The 21,472-nt window shown below is 45.9% G+C and overlaps 1 protein-coding gene across 2 annotated transcripts in view; it reads right to left on the bottom strand.

Annotated features, from left to right (window-relative positions):
• Positions 1–21,472, bottom strand: part of LOC126534668 (uncharacterized) — a 155,289-nt gene that overhangs the window by 133,092 nt on the left and 725 nt on the right. The window contains exons 2-3 of one of the 2 annotated variants that reach the window (XM_055072460.2): positions 9,761–9,787; positions 7,855–7,875 (exon numbers count right to left, since the gene is read on the bottom strand). The gene's annotated coding sequence lies outside the window, so the exon portion shown is untranslated. Of the gene's footprint in view, positions 1–7,854; positions 8,106–9,760; positions 9,788–21,472 lie in introns of those variants that run through there. The other variant, XM_055072461.2, reaches the window with a different exon arrangement.

Below are 21,472 nucleotides of genomic sequence, written 5' to 3'. Positions count from 1 at the left end.
GCTGCTGAGTGGTCTGCGATGCCGCAAATCGAGTACGGGCGTGTTGGCGTGAATGGTCGGCCAGAGCGATGGCGCCGCGCTCATACGCGCTTGTTGAGGTCGCAGGAGGGAATAAGGCATCATTAGATGAAATTGAGAAAATCCGGAGTTGTCGTGCCGAGAAGAATTATAAGCAAACATAACGTAAAGAAGGGTAACGTCCCAGTCATGGTGGTTATCGGGAATGTGTATGGACAGTCCATTGGTTCGAGGATGGTATGAGATGATCAGATTGTGTTGAGTGGAGCAGGAACGCACAATGTCGGCGATAACTTTCGACAAAAAATGTTACGACCACGATCAGTAAGCAGCAGCCATGAAGCAAGCTAAACTGACCCTGGCAACATCTAACACCGGAACTCTCGAGTGAATGCAGCTTAGCAGGACTCTGAGGAAACATCAGGCATTGTTTGGGATTTCATTGCCCCCAGTGAGGCTAGAAGAAATGCTGAGGCTTATACCCCTGTCAAGCGGGCAAGTTAAGTGCACTTACGGGGAGTGCAATTCGGGACCTTGAGTCACACTTTAGGCAACGCGCTTCTTAACGGGAAAACAGAGTGCACTCGCAGTAAAAATAAAATGGCGACAGACTAAGAGCGCGTTCTTAAAGATGTAAATAACAAGAGAAAGCTGCTAAAAAGCGAGTGTTTTAAGTAGAATTATATATAAAAACAAACTTCATCTATTTGTCTCAACAAAAAACGAAGATGTTCTTATTATAAGTGTGTTGCAAGTCAATGCTGGCCAAGACGAATGCCTAGCCAATCCAAAACAACACGGCGGCGTGCGGCAGTTGATCCTGCTCATGATCCTGCTAGAACAGAATATGAGCGAGTATATCTGAGCAAAGACGGCGAGTTCGATATTTAGCTACACTGCAAAATGCCACGCACACGGCTCAAAGCACGACTAGCGTGGTCAGCACGCTTTCACACCAAAATAAACACGAACTGAATGAACATGGCGGCGCCGCAGTGCCGCATCATTCTGGCGCCGTTAGTTGCGTACATGATAAATTCGCTTCATTATTGTGCTGTTTCGCTTCTCGCTAAACACAAATTATATTGTTAAACGCTGTTCAATAACTGAAATGAACTTTTGTGTCCTTTTTCTATGCATTACATTTTGCGGCGTTGAAAGCGTTGGTGGCGAGGCTAGGCACTCCTTCAAACCGTTGGCGGCGAGGCTACGCACTCGGCCAGCAAAGTGCGTTCCGTGAACGTACTCCGACTTGAGTGCACTCATCTGAGAGTACACTCCGCTGCGACGTTAAGATTTGGGAAAGTGCACTTAAAAACCGAGTGCACTCGCCGTAAGTGCACTTAACTTGCCCGCTTGATAGGAGTATTATACAGTGCTGACGGAGTAGGATTCTTAATGCATAAGGACATAGCGGGTAACATTGACGAATTCTATAGCATTAATGAGAGGGTAGCAGTTATCGTAATAAAGCTTAAGAGGTATAGATTAGAGGTAGTACAAGCCTACGCTCCAACCTCCAGTCATGATGATGAAATAGATCAGTTTAATGAAGATGTTAAATTAGTGATGACAAAAGTGCAAACTCATACGGTAGCCATGGGGAAAAAGCAGGCAGGTAAACAAGCAATCGGCAACTATGGCGTCGATTCTAACACTAGAGGATATTTGTTGGTAAAATTCACGGAAAGAAATAAGCTGCGAATAATGAACTTCAGGAAGCGTAGCAACAAAAAGTGGACCTGAAAAAGCCTTAATGATCAAAGATGAAATGGAATAGAGTTCATACTTTCTGCCGATACCAGCATAGAGCAGGATTACGTGGGTACAGTGTTACGTAGTACGTTAGTACTACGTAACACTGTACGTACGTTAAGAGTTACGTAGGGTACAGTGCAGTGATCATAGGTTAGTCAGGTCTAAGATTCACCTAAATTTGAACAGAGAAAGAGTAAAATTGTTCATGAAGAAACAGGCCAACCAAGACGCAGTAAGGGTAAAAGCAGACCAATCCCGGCTGGTACTTGCATGCAAATATGCAGCCTTAGAACAGGGAGATGAAGATGACAGAGGTAATGAATGAAACCGTAACTAGGCTGCCCTCATAAGCAGCAATTGAAGTGGGAGGTAAGGCATCAAGGCAACCGCTAGGTGAGCTCTCCCAATTAACGAAATAACTAATATGGAAACGACAAAGAATGAAAGTGTCCAAGTCAAGAGATCACGCAGCATTCGCGGAACTGTCAAAACTGATCAACAAGGAGAAAATGCATATTCAAAATTACAACGTAAGGAAATACTGAGGAAGCAGTAAAACATGGATGCAGCATGAAATCAGTGAGAAGAAAATTTGGTCTAGGACAAGCCAAGATATATGCACAGAAAGATGAGCAGGATAATATCAGCAATTTCGATGATATAGTAAAAGCAGCGGAAGAATTCTACACTGACCTCCACAGTACCCAGAGCAGCCACGATACATCCATTCGAAGTAGTAATGAGCAGGTTACAGAATCTCCTTTTATAACTAGCTATGAAGTTAGAAGGGCCGTGTAAGACATGAAATGGGGAAAAGTGGCAGGATAAGATGGAATAACAGTCGATTTATTCAAAGGTGGAGGAGCTATGCTTGAAAAGCTGGCGGCCCCCTAGATTAACTGTTTCAAGACTTAAAAGGTCCCAGAGAAATGGAATAACGCCAACATACTAATCCACAAAACGGCAGATTTAAATGGACCACTTGTCTCGATCTGGATGACGTAATGATATTTTCCCCCCACGTTTTACACTTGTAAAGCAAGGCTCCAAATGAACAATTATAGAACCATTAGCTTACTTCCCGTATTTTACAAAATATTCACAAAGATAATTTCCAAGAGAATAAGGGCTACCCTGGAATTTAGTTAACCAAGAGAACAGGCTGGCTTCAGCAAGGGATACTCTACAATGAATCATATCCAGCTCATCAATCAGGCAATCGAGAAATCCGCAGAGTACAATCGCCCTCTATATATGGATTTTATAGATTACGAAAAGGCACTTAATTCAATCGAGAGACCAGCAGTCATAGAGGCATTACGTAATCAAGAGTACAGGAGGCTTACGCAAATATCTTGGAAAATGTCTACAGAGATCCCACAGCTACCTGAATTCGCCACAGTAAATGTAGGAAGATACCTATAAAGAAAGGGGTAAGACAGGGAGACCCCTGTCTATTCACTGCATGCTTGGAAGGCTTAGGAGTAAGGAACAACGGCGAATACCTCAGCATTCGGTTTGTGGATGACGTTGTCCTGTTCAGCAACGCTGACTGGGGACGAGTTGCAACAAATTATTGTGGGGTTGAAGATTAACACGCAGAAAGTAAAGATAATGATCAATAGTCTGGGAAGGGACAAGAGTTCAGAATCGCTAATCACTCTCTAGAGTGTGAAGGAATACGTCAATTAGGTCGGTTAATCACAGGGCACCCTGATCATAAGAAGGAAATTTACAGAATAAAAATGGGTTGGAACGCATACGGCAGACATTGTCAGATGTTGACGGGAAGCCTACCCTATAGATAGGTGCGCAATGAGTGCAGTGCTGAGATATGGGCCAGAAACTTGAAGACAGACAAAGAAGCTCGAAAACAAGATCCGCGCAAAGAGCGATGGAACGAAGAATGTTAGGCGTAACGTTAAGAGACAGGAAGAGAGCGGTGCGGATCAGAGAGCAAACGGGGGTAGCCAATATTCTAATTTACATTAAAAGAAAAAAAAGAATGGAGCTGGGAAGGTCATGTAATGCGTAGATTGCATAGCCAGTGGACCATTAGGGATACAAAATGGGCGCCAAGACAAGGAAAGCTCAATCGAGGACGGCAGAAGACTTGGTGGGGGGATATATTAAATTCGCAGGCGCTAGCTGAGAATCGGTTGGCGCCAGACAGGGGTAATCCCAAGGGGAGGTCCTTGTCCTGCAGTGGACATAAAATATGATGATGATGATGATGATGATGATGATTCTAAAATCAGCGGCGCAACCAGTCGAGAGAGCCCGTGTGATTGCGTAACAAGTGGCATAATCAGTTGTAACGGCTACCCATTTGTTCATAGAGGATGTTGCGGGCGGGAAAGGGGCCGAGGAGATCTCATCAAACACGGAAGAATGGTTCCACAGGGGCGATAAAAGGCTGGAGGTGATCTGCAGGTAGCACTTGAGGTGTTTTCCGACGCTGGCAGGAATTGCCGGCAGCAACATACCGTCGGAAGGAGTGAGCGAGAACGGGCTAATAGAAGCGGCGGCGGATGCGGTCGTACGTGGGAGATAGCCCAAGGTGTCCTGCAGTGGGTGCATCATCGCTCTCGAAGAGCTCCACGATGCACCCATCATGGAGCTCTTAGATGTTTGGGCACGACAAGACCAGACCCGCCAGGGAGGAAGTTCCTTCAGTAGAGAATGCCACCCTCGAGGCCACCCTGGCGAACGGAGGTGTCGGCAGGTGAGACGCTCGTTGAGTGCCACAAGCGATAGGTCCTGATACTGCGCCTACCCGGTATTGCTCGTCGAAGATGTTAGCGAAGACAAAGAAAATGCCTTTGGCGATGCTACGGTTGGCGTCGTCGGGCTTGTCTGCCGGGTAGCGAGACAGGCAATCAGCATCCTTGTGGAGACGGCCGGATTCGTAAATGACAGTATACGAATATTCTGTAGGTTCGTGATGATCTGCTACTACTGAACAGAGTTGGCCATGTAAGTATGAACGGAACTTCGCAATGGCCCAAACTAGGGTCGACACTCACTCTCAGTGTTGGAATAGTTGCGCTCAGAGGCTGAGAGGAGCCTCCTGGCGTCGATAACACGATCGTCGCCGCACTGGCGTTGTGCTGGTACTGCGCCGACTCCGTGACCACTGTATCGGCACCGACTTCGGTAGGTACAAAAGGATCAAATTGGGCCAGAACGGGCTGCGTTGTGAGAAGGGTGATTAGATGCGAGAACGCAGAGGCCTCGTGCTAGCCCCACTTGAAAGGTGCGCCCTTCTTCAACAGCTCGGTTAGTGGTCGAGCTATGGCCGCGAAATTTTTCACGAAGCGGCGGAAGTACGAGCGAAGGCCGATGGAGCTGCGCCCTTCGGAAGTGCGTAACTTCATGGATTTCGCTAGAGTCCGGTTGCACTCCGTGCGCATCAACGAGATGTCCAAGCACGGTAACCTGGCGCCTGCAGAAGTGGTACTTCGATGCGTTGAGTTGCAGTCCGGCTCCACGAAAAAACGCTCAGTACTGCTGAGAAGCAGTCAATGTGCGTCGGGAATGTTGGGGAGAATACTATAGCATCGTCAAAGTAGCAAAAGACATGTTGAACATTTGAAGCGGTGAAGTCTCATGCGCTCAAATGCGATCGGAGAGTTACATAGACCGAATGGCATCACTTTGAATGGATTAAGACCCTCGCGTGTTACAAAGGCTGTCTTCTCGCTGTCTGGACCTTCCACGGCAATCTGCCAGTAGCCGGAGCAGAGGTTAATGGAAGAGAAATAGAGAGCACCATGGAGGCAATCAAAGGCGTCATAGGGGACACACGCCCCTTTTTAAGCTCGGTGAAGGTCTGATGTTAAGGCCAAAATGCAACAGCACGTGCAAGCCTCTAATTGTCGTCGTCGCCGTCGTCTTTACACTGCTGGCCTCCTTTTCGTCGTAACTGGTCCGTAGCTATATTATCAAGATGGCGGCGCGATGAGGTCAAGCAAGTTATCTTTTGAAGGGCAGATTGCAGCGCTGACCAGTTTAGCTAACAGATTGCGCAAGAATCTCCGCCTCGTTGCCTTCGTCAGGACGACGGCGTTCCGACCTTTCTCAATGGACGTACCTAACAATATGTACCACATAGATGTCGACTTTCACTGTGAGGGTACATTGGTGAGGTTCTTGGAGACCACCACCACGGGTTTACACCTTCGACGGTCCATCGGAACAACGTTTCGATCATTCCGCGCTGTGGGATTACCCGACGAGCCATCCCAGTCGACACCTACCAATACATGTCGTAGACTGAATTTCGCTTTCCTGTAATGCTGGTGGTGCATTCAGTTTCTTAGCACATATGCATGTGCAATTTGCCCGTTTTGTTTACGATAAGTCCGAAGCATAAGTTTTTTCTAAGCGACGTACGCCACTTTTCAAGGATATAGACTTTGCCACAACTGAGTGGCTGCCCCGTCCGTAACAACCGTGGTGAAGGGTGCTTTTACCGTAGCGATGACAGATTGCGCCACGGGATTGGTTGCAGCAAAACTGGCATTATTTAAGTATAGAGTCGCCTTGTACGACGTACGTTTCTGATTTATCGTGGACGAAAGGGGCAAGTAATGCATGAAAACGCAGCAAGACACAATCCACATGGAAACGACATCCGAAATTTCTGCGCCAGTAATTCGGTGCTTTAGCTGGAACGGTCATTTGGACCATATTCCTTTCACGGCGTCTTTAAAAAATTGCAATGCGCGTGTACAACATTTAAGTATTGCCAATAATACACAACGTTTCTGACAGTACACGTCATTGTATACATGAAAAAGGGAGCGCACAAATCAAGGGCTACGATTCTAACTTGTAGTGTGTAGTGGGTGTAGTGTCACTTTTACCGACTCCACAACGTGTTGTAGGAGTTGTTCTTGAAGGAAAAGGGATAATCTGGTTCCGCCTAATCAATCGGTTTGTGTGATGAAATCAATGCTATGCCCATACTCCTACGGACGCACTAAAAACTATTTCAATAAGCGCAACTCTTCTAATGGGAGCAACTGCTTGTACAATCCTCAACTACCGATTAAAAGCTGTTGCATTTACCGCAAGGGCATTTTCATTTTCGCGAGGCCTACGTGGGATGGCGTTCATTGGTAATTACGAAAAATGAAGCTAATACATTTTGACCAAGCAGTTGCTCTTCGAACAGGTGGGTCGCAATGTGCCCTGGCATGTTTTGTGGCATGTATTCCCACAATTCCACGAACAGCATTTAAAATCCCTTACAATGTGAAGTATTTGTTTATTTTGTTTACTTTTGCTGCTTTGCTAAAAGGCACCCGCAGGCCAGAAATATGTACGTTTCACATGCATACTTTTCCACGTAAACTTGTAAATAAAATTGTTCACGGTTTTCAATTGAATTATGAATTCCTGCTTATTACAAGTGTTTTAGCATCGTCGAAAATTCTGCGATTGGAAAGAACGTCATACGCAACTAACGGTCGTCTTTGGGGTCTGCTGTTGCGTAAGTTATTTTGGTATAGAAGATGCAAAAAAAAAAAAGATTTAACGCGGAAAAAGATAGTTTCGTACCACTTGTTTCACATGAACGCAAAAGTCCAACAGAATACTTTAAAATTAGCTCGCGTTGCAATATAAACGGTCCCAGAAAAGTCGCTTGAATGTCGTCGTAACGCGTATACTACAACAAAGAGGCATCTTGAATCGCCTTGTGCTCTGCCTCATACAATACTATAATAATAATAATAGTAATAATAATAATAATAATAATAATAATAATAATAATAATAATAATAAAACTAAAACCATTGCTGAGAAAGCTTTCCTACGAGGTATGCAAGAAAACGAGCTACTATTCTCTAAAATGACATTACGTCGCTAAGCAAAGAAAAAAAAAGAAAGAGAAAAGAAAAACACCTAGACGTAGCGGGAAACTTGCTAATGTAGCCATGCTGGCTTTAAGTAGTCGTTCGCTCTCGGAATTCGACCGCATCGCAACGGGGTCCAAAACCCGAGTATGTTAGTGACCTAATAACAGTGATGTGCGCTTTGGCGATTATAAGGAGAAAACGACGTATGACTCACAGGATGGCGCGGCCGAGGGCTCTGGAAAGTACAAGGAAATTGCATCGGTCAAGTTTGTCTAATCGTCAATAATGATTGCAAATAACTACGACGGCAAAAGGCTTGCACATTATTCACATAGGCGGCGCCGCCTATGTGAACAAACAAACCAACAACCAACAAAGAACCGTTGGTTTTTTGTTGCTTACTCTTGCAGCCAACAAATCAAGAACACCAGATCGCGCTCAGAGTCGTGCCGCGTTACCACCATTTTACCACTGAGTGTACTCACAATTTCACTATCATAAATATCAGGTACATAAAGCCCAGTCCTTCTGTGGGACATCTGTAGCATACGTGACTGGGTTAATAGCAACTGAACTGTTTAGGAATAGTTAGGTGCATTTGCACCTAACGCACCTAACGCACCTAACGCACGGGGGACGGATGAGAGAGAGAGAACAAAACGAAAGAAGGGAAGAATAATGCGGTACATATGTTGAGTAGCCAATATGTGCTACACAACTCCACGTGGGATCCAACGTTCCACCAACCGCGCACAACAAGCTTCGCACAGCTCAACAAAAGGCAAGTGGGTGCAGTTGCTGCGACATCCAGGAATGCGTAGTGGATTCAGCGCGTAGGCATAAAACACAAGGCAGACGCAAGAGCTTGCTGTCCGACTGATGTTCAGCGCTCTTTGTGACTGCTTCTTTGTCCTCCCCCCCCCCCCCCCCTCCTACTACTCCCCTTTATTTTTTCGCGCTGAACCTTCTGTGCATCACGTCCCACTAAGTCCCGCCGGGTATTTATCCCTCGTAGTGATGATTTGGGATTTAAATGGCGCAGCAGCTGTGCAGACTATAATGCGCCGAGCACATGTGTTTCGAAGTAGCTAATTTGTTCAAATGTGGTAAAGTGGTGTAAATGGCCAAGTAAAAATATAAGAGCATGAAATGTGCTACAGTTCCTGTAGTTGTTCCTGTGGCCTTTAAATAAATAAAGGTATCGTCATATATCACAGGTGGTTCATCGCTTAATGATAGCATGGGATGGATGCTTTTGTCGTAAAAGAATGGAAATATCTCTCCTTTTTTAAAGCCGGGACATGTTATTAAAATGTGTAGCATGTGTAATAATTCATCGCAGTGTTGGCATGTTGGCAGCGGTTTATAATTTATTAGGTAACTATCAGTCAGCCTCGTGTGACCAATTCTTAAGCGACAACGATTACTTCGAAAAAAAAAAAATGTTTGTCTGTGGCGGCAGTCGCGCCATTCTTGTAGAGCAAGTTTTATGCAATGAAGCTTTTCATGTTTTTGGTGATGCCACGGTTTCTGCCAGTGTTTTACAACTGCTGTATTCATAACGATATAATTGTACCGTCTACTCTGGCCAAAAGCGTCTCGTGGAAGCAGTTAGGTATTTCACTTTATGAATTCGTTAATTTTACGAATTATAGCCTGCGTTAATAGGGAAAACGTGGCCACAATTAGTACATGACCGGGGTAGTTGGAGAATTATGGAAGAGGCCTCTGCCCTGCAGTGGGCGTAACCAGGCTAATAGAGTACGAAATTTTAGAGCATGCTTGCTGCCAAATCTAGACGCCAGGCGATATCTAAAGCTTAGAAACAATGCTCCTTTTCTATGATGCTGTCGCAGCCGTCTAGTTGTAGTACTTGGGAGACTAAATGGTTCACGAGGAGTACGCTTTGACAGAATTGTGTAATCACGTAATATGCACGCTAGGCTTAACCATGATACTGACCGTGTTAGTGCAAGTATAAATCTGGTTGAGAAGGGCAACTTCTTTAGAGGAAGTATTTGGCGGAGGCATTGTTCGTTAAATAGCAGTGCCTTGTACGTAAAACGCGAGTCTATGCGGTAGATGGAGCAAAACAGTCTTAAATATGGAATAGTACTCACCCCCCGTTTGAGAAGGCGCTGCCTCAGCTGTAAGAAAGAAAAACAAAATACAGTTAACACATCATAGGAAAATATAAATTAGGAAAATTTAGTAATAGCGGACCAAAAGTTACGTGCTCAATATAGCCTGCTTACGTAAGGCTAACCATGCGACAAATTGCCACTGACGCCAATTGAGTACTAATGCGTACACAATTTTACTTTTCGAATTTAACTCTGTCCGCTTGTAATAGCACGCAGTATCGCGTATTCTGCTAATATCGCCGCTTATTTATTCATGACGTAACAGACGTGGTATTACCCAGCCCTAAATTAAAGCTTCTTACGAAACATTGGTCCGACCTAACCTGCAATGTGCATGTCGATTGTTCCGCGCCCTCTCGTCGTAACGTCATGCATTTAGACGCCGCCTGCTCACGACTAGTAGAAATGAGCCAAAGATTGAATGCTGCAACTGCAACTGCGCCACAACGGCCCAAATTCTAGGAAACATCTTTCAAATGCATGACGTCACACTGGCGCACCGACGCTGAGGTTTGAGTGCGAAGTTTAAAATTGGCATTCTTGTTTTTGTTTTCTCTTCTAGTAACTAGGTCCTTATGACGATAATGATGAAATAAAAAACACAAGTGGTCCGAGTCACTATTTTCGTCGCGCTTTGCGCAAGAGTCGCGACCTCGTCGCCTTCACTCGCAGGCGTTTTCCTCTTGTGTTCTTTTCACCCCAGTCAGCGAAGTACAACAAATCTCGCGCAAACGTTACCAGAAGTGAATATGGGCGAGCCCATTGTTCAGGCACCATGGTACCGATATAGGTATTGCGTGGTATTTCAGATGGCTTCCCGGTGACGTTTGTGTGATACACGTTGCCTTCTAAATTTCCAAGAAATTGTATATATCGAACGCAGCTGTGTAATTAATTTCTTCCGCTATGCGTTATTCATTTGCAAACTGGTGCATCCGCAACGCAATACTACGCATAAAAGGATAATTCGCAAAGTCACGCAACCATTCGAAGCCAGAAAAACGAAGTTTAGGCGAATCCATATACCTGTACTGCATTTCATACCATTGCGGACAGAGCTGTCAGAGTTGCGACTTCCTTTGCCGCTTGTAATTGTTGTAGGAAAGCCTAGCGTCCGTATGACTTTTAGCTTACCCTAGATATTGTATTGTATTTTGGGTTTTATGGCGCATAAGCAACTAAGGCTATCATGTGCCAAACACATGGTATAATTTATTTCAAAAGTTGGGTATCCTCAGCGAAGGTCCTTGTCCGGACAAGGACTCTGAGGAGCCCAACAAACCAAATGAAGACCTCAGCCTTCGCAGGACTGAGAAAATGGGTGAGGTGCATCATAATATGCGTATTTTTAGAATTAGTAGTTCTCTGATATATTATATTTCGTTTAGGATCGCTGCGTCTTTCAAACAACTAAAAACAGATGATAAAACCCTAGATAAGCAAGGCGTGTCCCCATGGTAAAATCTTATGTGGGCACCGTTGGAGGTCTACGAAAAGTAGTCCCCATAACGTGCGCCTAAAATAGTTGCGAGCGTAGTTCGCCGCCCGGGCGCCCTTACAACGGGCCCACCCCCGCCCCCTTCGGTACCAATGAAATTCGCCTGACAAAACCTAACCTATGCTAGCATAATTTAACCTATCCTAATCCGACAGTTGGAAACACTTAGGGTAAATTCACAGGGGTAAAGGGCCTCAAACAGCTTGGCCCACGTTTCGATAGGTGGGCCTATCTTTGTCAAAGGCAGCCTTGTCATCATTCGCCTTGCCAGTCTTGTCACTGTACTAACCCGTTAAGACTAACACAGGAAGTTTATTGTTTATGCAACTCTTATCCCACAGCTAGCCTATTGAGACCACCAGCTGCACATTGTCACACGCACAGATTTATCTACGGGCTTCCAGGAACAATAGAGAGGGCGAGATACAGCATACAGGGCGATTCGCGTAGCTTCAACCAAAGATTTAAAAAGAATTATCCGCAGCTGAACGAAACCAACGGCATGTGGTTTGAAGTCATGGGGTGCTCCCTAGAGTGTTCTTTTTTTTTATGTTCCACCTAATCAGTTTATTAACTGAGATGAATTATGCAAAATTCTTAATATTCACTTTAGGGCCGAGTGCGTTTAAGTACGTTGTAGAGGAAATTCAGAAACGACCGATCAAATTTTTTGTGGCAACATACTTGCTGCGTGATTTTCTTTTTCGACGCTTAAAGAAAGCCCGCGAAATATAAGATCAAACCACCTGACTGCGCTCATGTGCTGTAGTATTGTATTGCTCTCAACTGTGCACCGAGCCCAGTCGAGCCCAGTCGAGCCCACCGCTTATCAGGGACGACGGCGCTTCCTTTCCGTCTGCCACCACAAAACATGCTGACGCATTGTGAAGCCGACGTCTGGAGCCTCGACCGCATACTTCGTCACGGTCAGCGCACACGGTTCTTTTGCACGAAGCGCGGTTGAGAGCGTGGCAATACGATTGCGCACGAGCGCAGTCACGTGGTTTTATTTCACATTTCGCGGGCTTTCTTCAAACGCCGAATAATCGCCACACGGTGTGTACGTTGCCATGAAAAATTGGACAGGTCGTTTGTGAACCCCCTCTACAACGCAACGAAACGCACTTGGCCGTAAAGTCAACATTAGAAATTTTTGCATAAATAATCTTAGGTAATTAACTAATTAGTCATGTGCCGTTGGTTTCATTCAGCTCCGATTACCACTTTTTAGATATCCTTGGTTCAAGTTACGTGCAGCACCCTGTATATCACGGGGACTGAAGAGAAAATCTAAGCAACCAGTTCGGCTGTAAAATAACTTTTACAGCGGAGCTGTGTATGGTTAGGTTCTGGAAAGAATTGCGTGCGTCTATCGAGCCGCGTCGATCGAGAATTTCCCCCCATACATGGGCCGATCCCGAAGATAGTGCTTTACCACGCCGACCCACCCAAGAGGTGAAACACTCTTTAAACACTCTCCATATGTGTGCCGATCCCCGAAGATAGGGCAATACCGGGCCGACCCGCGGCGGAGGTGAAGCAGGCTTTAAGCGCTCCCCATACGTGGGCCGGTCCCGAAGTAGTGAAATACCGGGTCGACCCGCAGTGGATGAGCGGCGAATGTGTGTGTGGGCCGACCCGTGACCCACATAACTTCGCTGGTCATCCTTCACAGAGTGAAAGGGTACTGAAATTTTTAACGCTATTTTCATTAAAGAAAGAGGCCTACTGTGCCGTGCTGGAGTCATTTAATTTCGCCCTTCGTAACCTTTATACACACCTTGTAAAGGTCACCTATTGGGACTTTTGAGGCGTTATACATGATAGAAGTAATAAATAAGTAGACCTTAACACCGGGTGAAGTGTGCCGTCAGGAACTTGAAAATATTCTGGTATTGGACAGAAGAATTCAACTGGACGGGCTTACACTTTGCGAGACTATTCGCAGCGAACAAACGACTTACCACGCCGGAAGACAAATGTGCTATGTCTTCCAGCGTCGTTTCTCCCATTGGTGCACTGCCGCTATATTGTCATGTTCTGGTCGTTCTGGCGTAGAAAAAGTTCTAGAATGCTGATATATTGCGCATCTTGTTCCTTTTGAACACGATGTAGTCCTTAACACATACGTAATTAACCAGACACGAACAGACACAATTCATGACGTCATACCGCCTTTGTGCGGGGCCATGCGTCTCTCGCCCGCCATTCGTCACCACGCTTTTCCCGGCTTATTAGCAGACATCCTCTTGAGCTAATTAGAGGCGATTTCGCTATTATTTATTTTTATTTATTCACAATGACCTTACAGGCCCCCGTAGGAGCATGACGTAAGGGGGGGTATAAACAGAAACAGTACTATATGAGCTAGTGAACATATTATGTAGCAAGTGGCACTTATACATTTCTACTATAAAGCATTCAAACACAAGAGATACAGCACTTTAAAAAAAAGAAAAGTAACTGATGCGCAGTACAAACCACGATGCAGGTGAGAAATAGCAATGAAAAGCAATAAGTTGGTGAACAGATTAAAAGGGTGTTATTGAAAGATGACTGCTGACTAGCTTGCGGAAGGAATCATGGTTTGTTAAGGAAGCGATAGTGTCGGGCAAATCGTTCCACAGAGAAATGGCACGTGGAAGCGCAGAGCTGTTGAAGGTTAATGTGTGACCGAAGATGCGCGAGTAACTGAAATTGTTATGGAGGCGTTTTGACATGCGCAAAGGCCTTTCGAGAGGTAGCGGAGACAGTCTATTACTATTAACGTACTTGTGGAACAAACAGAGAAGTGCGATGCAACGGCGAGTTTCAAGTGAAATGATGTCATGATTCTGTTTAATTTCAGTTACGCTATGAGAATAGTTATAATCGGAAGAAATAAAACGTGCTGCTCTGTTCTGTACGGCTTCTAGCATATTTATTAGATATTTTTGATGAGGCGACCACACAGGACTTGCAAATTCTAGTTGAGGCCGGACAAATGTTATATATGCAAGCTTCCGGATGCTGGTTGGGGCGTTTTTTAAGTTTCTTCGTAAATACCCCAAAGTTCGTGAGGCTTTGGCGCAAATGGCGGTGACGTGGGATGCCCAGGACAGGTTAGGAGCGAGGTGAACTCCGAGATATTTATATGAAGATGCTTTCGAGACCTGAGAGTAGTTAAAGTAGGTGAACTGAGAATTGACATGCTTACGGCTAAAAGTGATAATGTTACATTTAGATTCGTTAAGAGGCATTTGCCAGGTGCTACACCAATCAGAAACATTCTTCAGGTCATTTTGAAGTGCGATGTGGTCGTCGATAGAATTAATGGTGCGGTAAATTATGCAATCGTCAGCAAAAAGACGGATGGAAGAAGATATGTTAGTAGGCAAGTCGTTGATGAATATTAGAAATAGTAAGGGTCCTAAAACACTGCCTTGTGGAACACCGGAAGTCACATAGCAAGGGGGTGAATACGAACTGTTAACAACTGTGAACTGCTGGCGAAGTGACAAAAAATTCCGTAGCCAAGAAAGAGTTACCGAATCTAGCCGGAGTGAAGATAATTTCGAGATTAGACGACAATGAGCGACACGGTCAAAGGCTTTTGAGTAATCAAGGAAAATGCAATCGGTTTGTTTGTTGTTATTCATGCTGAAATGTAGGTCGGTTGTAAGTTCAGATAGCTGTGAGTCGCATGAAAACCCTTTCCTGAAGCCATGTTGGTTAGTAAAAAAAATTATTTGACTCAAGGTGGCTGTAGACATGAGAAGCGATGATATGCTCAAGTAATTTACAAGAAATGCAAGTTAAGGAGATAGGACGGTAGTTACCAGGCGAGTTTCTATCTCCCGCCTTAAATACAGGCACTACCTTAGCAATTTTCCAGTCAGAAGGGAGGCGACCGGATGATAATGATTGTCGGAATATGTGAAGTAATATTTGGCTGGAAACGGAGACAGTGTTCTTTAGTATTTTGGAGCTAATGTTATCAATTCCGGCAGATGTAGATAATTTGAGGTTTGTAATTAGACGCGATATACCTTCGACGGTGATGTTAATAGGTTCCATGTAAGGGTAGTCGGGTTCAGGGATAAGGGGTACAGTGGACTGATCCTCCGTCGTAAATACTGATGAAAAAAAATTGTTAAAAGCGACAGGGCACTCGTGGTCAGCTAGAGGTATGTTGTTGGCTTCGTGCAGGGAAATGCGAGTTGAGCCATTTTCCGGTGAAATTGTTTTCCAAAACCTTTTTGGGTCTGATTTGAGGAGTGAGGGTAGATCACGGTTGAAATATTTATCTTTGGCAGCTGATATAGCAGAGCAGTAAGTTTTTAAAAAATTTTTGTACTCAACCCAAGCTGTCGGGTTTAGCTTGGCTTTCTGGTATAAGCGTTTTTTCTTATTTTTTAGCCTACGAAGGTACTTGTTGAACCATTGGTTAGTCCTGCTATTAGATATGGTAATCAATGGGACATACTTGTCAACTAGCGAAGATATTTTATCTTCGCGGTAGTGCAGCACAATGATAGAGCTAATCCAATGCCTCCTTTACTAGATGCCTGCGGCTTCGCTCGTTTTTCCATTATAGCGGGTATTCGCGTGGTTCAGGATAGTCGCCGAAAGACGGCGCTCGAGGCCGACAGCACTTCCTGTTGCAGAGGAAGTGACGACAATGACGCCGGCGCGCTTTCGACCAATGGCTAGGTGGGAGGACCGCGGGCCCCGCCTCCGCGTTTGCAACACACGCCGTTATAACCTCGGAGGCAGGGAGGGGCGCGCGATTCAAATTTGGAGCAGCCGCTGCAACTAGCGCTCGCTGCAGACAGGGGTGGAGAGGAAGGAAAGAGAAGCGAGGCCGGAACCAGCTTCTCGCCTCACGCGGCAGGCATCCTTTAAAGGAGGCACTGGCTTAGCCTAATATAACTTGTAAGCCTTCTTCAAACGTGACAATGGTGGATCGAGCAAGGTGTGAGACCGGGCTAGTTGGTATTCCACCGCTGAAGTGACTAGCGCAAGAGTAGGCACGGGACACAAAAGGGCGGCAAGGACAAGCGCTTGTCCTTGTAGCCCTTTTGTGTCCCCTGTCTACTCTTGCGCTAGTCACTTCAGCGGTGGCTCGAGCTCCATTTACAGGGCTTAAATGCGCCTTCCGGGCTCACGCAAGCGCGTTACCGAGTCGGATTGAGCCAGCGTCGCGTCGGTACGTTCCATCCTGTCTGCGTAGTGTAGGCCAGCCGAATCAACTCGACTCACTCGGCAAGGCGCGCGTAAGCTGGAAGCTCGTGTGGCAGTCGGCCGCCAGCAGTACAGAAACCATGCGCTCGAGCTCCGATCATTTATTGTTAGAAAAGCAGCTAATAATACTTAGTGAATTGTAGTGATTAGTAAGGGTACTAACTTAACCCCTTAAGCGTGGTCGATCAGCCTAGCGGGTACGCTCAAGGCGGGGCCTCAAGCCGTTTTAATTGCGTCCATACTTCGTTTCATACATAACAGGCTTTGCGCTACGAGGGGAAGATCTCTCGCTGCTTAGCTTTAGAGACCGAAAATCTATACGCAATAAAGACATGGTACTGCATCCCGAGATTTTGCGTGACCAAATATCGTTGTGCCTCAATATACGACGTAACTATTGTGTGGCAGGCATTGCAGGTTTGAATCTATTTCCCACCGAGCGAGCGTAGTGGTACACGGTGGCCTCAGCGCGCAGCTTACACTCGCGACCGAAACCTAGTGCGACGCAGAATGGAAGCACACAAGAGTACAAATAGTTTCTTTTTCTTTGTTTTTTTTTCGACGTAGCCTTACGTGGCCTAAGCGACAGTTGTAATATGTGAAACAGTTATTCCGTAGATGTCGCCGCATATCAAAAGCAACTGGGGCAATATTACACCCTAACGACTCATTTCACTATCCATTCTTTTCGCGTGTTTTCATTACAGCGGCGCTGTTCGGACGCTGCCCACAGAGAAGGCCAGCCTATGCGATGACGTAGTCCAAGCCGAATCCGAGACAGCGAAGGTGCGCGAAATGGATAAGGCGATTCAGCGAAATAGGGCTAATGAACTCACGATCAGGGAATGCAGCCCCCTTGGACCGCGAAACGTGCGGAGTGAGACGCGTATGACGGCAGTACACACACGGCTTCTACAGCGTTGCCTGCCGAGTATGGAACGGAATAGAACGCGTCATCAATGTCTAGCCACGCCAAGCCTTGACCATACGGAGTCCAGAGTTTTAACAATAGTGGGTGTTCTACAAAAGATGCGCTAAGCAAGGGCATCTTACGTGTGGTCAGCTATCAAATTTTTCCATAGAAAGAAGCGCTTGAGGGCTTATCGCTACTGCACGAGCACTCGTTGACATCTCGGCCTGCCATGCACGTGCGAGGCTCATGTAAGAGCCTACGCAAAGTTTAATGTAAAAATTTGTCGCGTCTTACACTAGGCTTCGCATTGGGAAAAGAATGGCCCCTGCCGGCACATCCGAGACAAGACATTCCGAACCCATTGCCCCAAACTGAAATGGTTTACAATTCCGTGATAGTCTGATGAGCCTATCTTAGACACCTACTAGGTTTTATCGCGAGAGAAATACTAAGGCGAGATTGTACTAAACGACATTTTCCGTTTTGCATCAAGATATCGCGTACGCTAACAAACCTCGAATCTATTGGGAAAAAGGTAAGCCATAACTTGCTTACTATCAGCGGAGTTACTCACCAGAGCCAATCTGGAGCTTAAATACATGTAATGAATTTCAAACAACAGTAGACCTATGTAGTTATTACACCGTATTGTAGGGCTAATCAGGTGTAAATGATAGACCGAAATTTGCCTCGCTATGGCTAAGGCCTTGTAGCGAGGCCGAAGTTTTGCGTTGCCACGGCAATATATCCAAGCTTACAATAGACGTAGTTTCCGTCACAGCAAAACATTCTGCCGTTACGACAAAATGGCGGGTTTCGGATATTCTTGAAAGAAAACTTCTGCATAGCGACATCCGTCTTACGTCTCAGGATGCAGTAAAATGTCCCGCCAGAACAGCAGAATATCGTGGATTTTTTTTACGGGGGCGGTATTCTCGGGCACTCACTTTTGGCAATACTTGCGCTGCCGCCCGTAGACGCCAATGCGTCCGGTGCTAGTCTCGTGAAATTAGTGATAGTGAAAGTACAATTGAACGTGGTAACGTGAGGGTATCACCCCTGGGTAGTTTTGCGGAGGCCATAATGAAATTGAAACGCTCCGCTGATCACGTTTGCACCGTGTTAATTCTTATGTAAAAGATATCCGCGTCGCACATACAGTTACAACGTGCGGCCACGTAAACGACTATAGAAACGGCACTCTTTCAATGACCGTCACACCATCGACCGCTAACATCACGAACTTCCAACGCGGCTATCGACACCCAATGGCCATTCATATCACCCACTTTCAACAACCTCTGATACCGACAACCACTGGAATCGTGAACTGCCATGCCAACGTGACCATCCACACCGACGACCATTGAAATTGTGCAGCTTTAGGCCGATCTATAGCGACAACTGCTAAAATCGCCAGCTTTCAAAGCGGCCACAGGCAAGTATGACTATCAGATTGCGCAATTGTAACGGGTATCGATTGTCATCTGCTAATGTAGCCATCGGCAGCAACTGCTAACAGCCATCGATAACAACGACCGCTGAAATCGCGCAATTCTAGTCGCCATCGATACCGAAATTCGGAACTTTCAACGTGACCACGGCCACCGTTGACCACTGAAATCTGGGAAATCGAACGGCTATCGATCTTGAAGACCATTCAATCAGGCTCCTCCAATGCGGCCATCGGCACCATTGACCTCTGAAATCATGCAGTTCCATTGACCATCTATACCTACGACCATCAAAAATCTAACGAAGCCATCGACAACCATGAATCGGGCAATTTCAACGGCTATCGATACCGACGACCAATAAATTTGCAAGCCTCTAACGTAGAAATTGGCACTGATGACGGCTGAAATCGGGCTATTACAACGGCTATCGGTACCGACGACCAATAAATCGCCATCTTCTAACATAGTTATCGACACCTGTGACCACTGAAATCGGGAGATTGCAACGGCTGTCGATACCAACGATCATTAAATGGTCATCATTCTAACATAGCAATTGACACCAACGGCCCCTTAAATCTCGCAATCCCAACCGGCATAGATACCCACGATCATTAAAATCGCCAACTTCTAACGCACCTATCAGCATCCGTTACCACAGAAGTAGGGTGATTATAACGGCTTTCGATACCGTTGGCCGTTAAATCGCGATCTTCGAAAACGGCCATGGACACCAATGACCACTGAAATCGCACAATTACAACCTGCATCGACACCAACGACCAATAAATCGCGATCTTCTAACTCTTCAATAGACACCTAGGCCACTGATAACGGGCAATTGCATCGCCTATCCATACCAAAGACCATTAAATCGCATGTCCCAATGCTGCCATTCACAACAATCACCACTTAAATCGCGAAATTTTAACAGGCATCGATACCGACGACCAATAAATCGCGATCTTTCAAAGCAGAAATCGGCACGGATGATTGCTGAAATAGGGCGATTACAACGGTTATCGATACCGACGATCAATAAATCGCGATCTAGCGCATAAGTCGGCACCGATGACCGTTAGAATCAGGCGATTACAACCGCTACCGATACCAACGACCAACAAATCGCGCTCTTGTAACGCAGCAATCGACACCTCTGACCACTGAAATCGGGCAATTGCAACGGCTATCAATACCAAGGACCATTAAATCGCAATCTTCCAATGAGGCCATCCACACCAATGACACCACGGAAATAGCGCAATTGCAATCGGCATCCATACCAACGACCAATAAATCGCGATCTTCGAGCGAAGAAATCGGCACCGATGACCGCTTAAATTAGGCAGTTGCAACGCCTATCGATACCGTCGACCAATAAATCGCGATATTCTAACGCAGAAATCGGCATCAATGACCACTGAAATTAGGCAATTGCACCGGCTATATACCAAGAACCATTAAATCGCAGTCTTTCAATGCGGCCATCGACACTTATGACCACTGAAAACATGCAATTACAACCAGCATCGATACCCAGGACCAATAAATGACCACAGAAATATGGCGATTACAACGGCTATCGATACTGACGGCTGGTGAATCGCGATCTTCTGACGCAGCAATCGACACCTATGACCACTGAAATCAGGCAGTTGCAATGGCTACCGATACAAATGGCCGTTAAAACTTGGGGCAGCTATCGGCACCGATGATCACTGAAATCGGTCTATTACAACGGCTATCAATACGGATGGCCATTAAATCGATTTCTTCTAATGCAGCCATTTACAGCAATGACCCCTCAAATTACGCATTTCCGATGTCTATCCATAGCAGAGAACGTTAAAATTGCGAACTTGCAACGCGGTCATCTACACCGATGCCCACTCAAATCGTGAAATGTCAGTGACCGTCGATACCAACTACTATTTAAATCGCGATCCTCCAACGGCTACCCAGCCGCAATCGTTTGGATAGCCGATGCCGGTTTCAGTGGCGATTACTGCCGAAATCGGTCATCTAAAAACAACGGTCATCTAAACTAGACCACAATAATTGCTAACTACTGAGATTGTCGCGTCTAACAACCGTAAGAATGTCACATTTTAAAAGACCAACGAAATAAACGACATTGTAGTCGCACACTTCCAACGGCCATCGAGACCAACGACCGTTAAAAAGGGCTACGTTCGTTGGCCTCGATAGGGCGAGCTGGCGTCGCGGAAACCACTACAGCCGCCCGACTTCGACGGATGTGGCTGGTTTCGGGGCGCACTGAAAAACCCAGTTATGAAAGGGGCGGGGCCTTAAGTAGCACCGGTCTCACACGGCCGCATTCAATCGCGATCCGCGCCTGATCTGGGTTGAATTTCTCGATCGCAGCTGACTCCGAGCACGCTGCGGAAAGGAGCCAATCGCGACCGAAAAAAAAAAAAAAAAAGACGCGATCCAGATCACGCTCGATCGCAACGAAAAGTGCCCCGTGCGACTGAGGCACGCGCCCTGCTTACTGGCTGTCAACTCATCCGATGCGGTAAGGCTTACGTGATCTCGAAAAAATTCGCTTGCTCGATCACCATTGTAGCGTTAAAAGG

Source organism: Dermacentor andersoni, chromosome 7 (assembly GCF_023375885.2).
Source record: "Dermacentor andersoni chromosome 7, qqDerAnde1_hic_scaffold, whole genome shotgun sequence".
NCBI lineage: Eukaryota > Metazoa > Arthropoda > Arachnida > Ixodida > Ixodidae > Dermacentor > Dermacentor andersoni.
The sequence above is the reverse complement of the archived record's forward strand: the minus strand, read 5'-3'. Positions and strand labels throughout refer to the sequence as shown.